The sequence below is a fragment of the Lolium perenne genome, chromosome 4, assembly GCF_019359855.2.
Source record: "Lolium perenne isolate Kyuss_39 chromosome 4, Kyuss_2.0, whole genome shotgun sequence".
NCBI classification, from domain to species: domain Eukaryota; kingdom Viridiplantae; phylum Streptophyta; class Magnoliopsida; order Poales; family Poaceae; genus Lolium; species Lolium perenne.
The window spans coordinates 254,167,712-254,170,084 of record NC_067247.2 but is presented as its reverse complement, the minus strand read 5'-3'; positions in this window follow the sequence as shown (position 1 = coordinate 254,170,084).

Below are 2,373 nucleotides of genomic sequence, written 5' to 3'. Positions count from 1 at the left end.
CAAATTAAGTTTCACATTGATTATTGGAACTAGGGTGTGGTGCATAGTTGAATTAGGGTTTTAGGGTTCCACATGAAATGATAAGATTGTAACATCATTTCATAATGAATTAGGGTTTGCTATTTACCCTATGGTTCAATGATTAATAACTTCATGGTAAAGTTGAAGTTATTGGTAACTTGGAAATAAAAATAATATTGAAATTGGCATTTTATTCTTTTTAAATAATTAATAATTAGGTAATTATTAATTAGGGTTTAAATCTTTCTTATAAAGATTTAACAAATAATAAATAAAGAAAATTAGATTTCATGTTTTTCTTTATTTATTTATTGGTTTTTTATTTAATTTGGATAGTTTTCCAAATTTCTAAATCTTAATTGTATTAAGAATTAAAATAAAAAGCTTAAATAACAAGTATTAAATAATTGAATTTTTATTAAAAATGAAAGATTTCATTTTATATTTTTATTGGATAGAGTTTACTTTTCTAAGAATTTTGATATATTATTTACCTTTTTCTGAGTTATAATGAATTTTATATGAATTTGCAAAGTATCAGATATTTTCTGGATTTAAATTTAAATGAAAAACCTAAATCTACCCGGACAGTTTCCACCCACCGAGACTGACTGGTGGGGCATTGACCCAGTCAGTCACCACGCAGGCAACGACTGGTCAATGAACGCGAGGTGGCCCCCACAGCCACGTCGACTTGACCGGCGGCTAAACGCCGGCGGGCAGGAGCAAACGGCGCCGCCGTTTTAGGGCCTCCCCCGATGCGCGGCTAAGTTCTCTCGACTCCTCTCGACACGCGGAACACCGTGGTGGTGTTGGATTTCTGAACGGACCATCGGAACGTCGCCGGCAAACATCCCCGCGGCGGAGCACTCCGGCGAGATTTCGATTGATGGCTACCGAGGGTGCGCGGATGCAATATTATGCTCAGAAGAAGCGCTAGCTCACCAGGAACACGTGGATATGCTTGGTGAAGCGCGGGGTTGTCGGAGTCGACAACACGGCCATGGATTCCGGCGAGGTGCTGCGGACGAAATCGATGAAATACTCCCGGCTGAGATCACCCCGGACCAATTCCTCTCGTGAGCGTAGCCTTTCGAGTACGGTGGTCACGGTGGTGTACTTGGAATGGATAGGGAAGGCTTCAATCGCCGGCGACGATGGGTACTGGCGGAGCCAGGGTTTCGGTTTGGGGAAGAATTGAGACGAGGAGGAAGAAACGAGCAGCTAGGGTTCGCCCCGGGTTTTGTACTGCGCGGTGGAGCACGCCACGCCACACCATCGATGAAGGAGAAGGCGCCAGCGAGGGGGAGAAAGAGAACACGGCGTCGCGGTGGCCTCAGTGCACGGAGGGGATGAGGACGACCCCCTCCCGTTGTTTTTTTAGCGAAGGGGTATCGTGGGCTGCGGTTTGGTGATGGCCTGGGCCGTGGTGTTGGGCTGCTGGGTAGGCTGCTGCTGGGCTGCTTTGGCTGGTAAGGTCCAGGTAAGCCCCATCTCCTTTATCTCTTTTATTCTTTTCTATTTTGTATTTTTTTTCTATTTTCTGCTTTATTCTTTGTGTTTAATTCTGTTTATAATTCATGTTTTAACTATTTTCTATTTTGCAGGTGTTAAACAATTGGTCTTTTATGAAGACTAATAAAAGTATTATTGTAATACTCAATTGTTTTGATTAAACATTTCACATATGTGGGCTTTATTACAAATTGTAAATAATCATGGTTTTATGCACTCATTTTAATTTCCTTTTTCTTGTGTAATCACATCTATTATTATTATTAGGGTTGATAATTTCTATTCTAAGTGTTTTAGAATTTATCATTAGGGTTTGAGCTCTTAATTGAGAATTTAGTTCCCTGCATATGATTTTATGTGAGCACATATTTATTAGGGTTTTATCATTTCTAGTACAACCCCCTTGTTAAGGTTAATACTATCACTACATTTGAAAGTATCTCAGTAGGGATTGTTTCCATCATGGTTTATCTTGGTTACAAAGGTAAATGGTTGATCACTACACATATGGTTTACTTATAGGATTTAGCATTAGGTGGCTCTTATGTTTTATAATTGATACATTGTATTTAATTAATGAACCATTAGGGTTCTAATGATATTTACCTAACGGCATTTGGTTTGAGTCTCAATTATGGCCTAGGTTTATATTATGATCACCATAGTGATACATAAACTAGGGTTGAGATATAATTCTTGTCTGTAGAGTGGAGATGACATTATATTGCAATTGCTAGGGCTTAATCTCCTCCAACCAAAATAGGATGGTTACTTACTTTAATTATTATTGTTCTCATTTAGTTGTTAAGGATCTGAGAATTGATTCTATCTTATTCC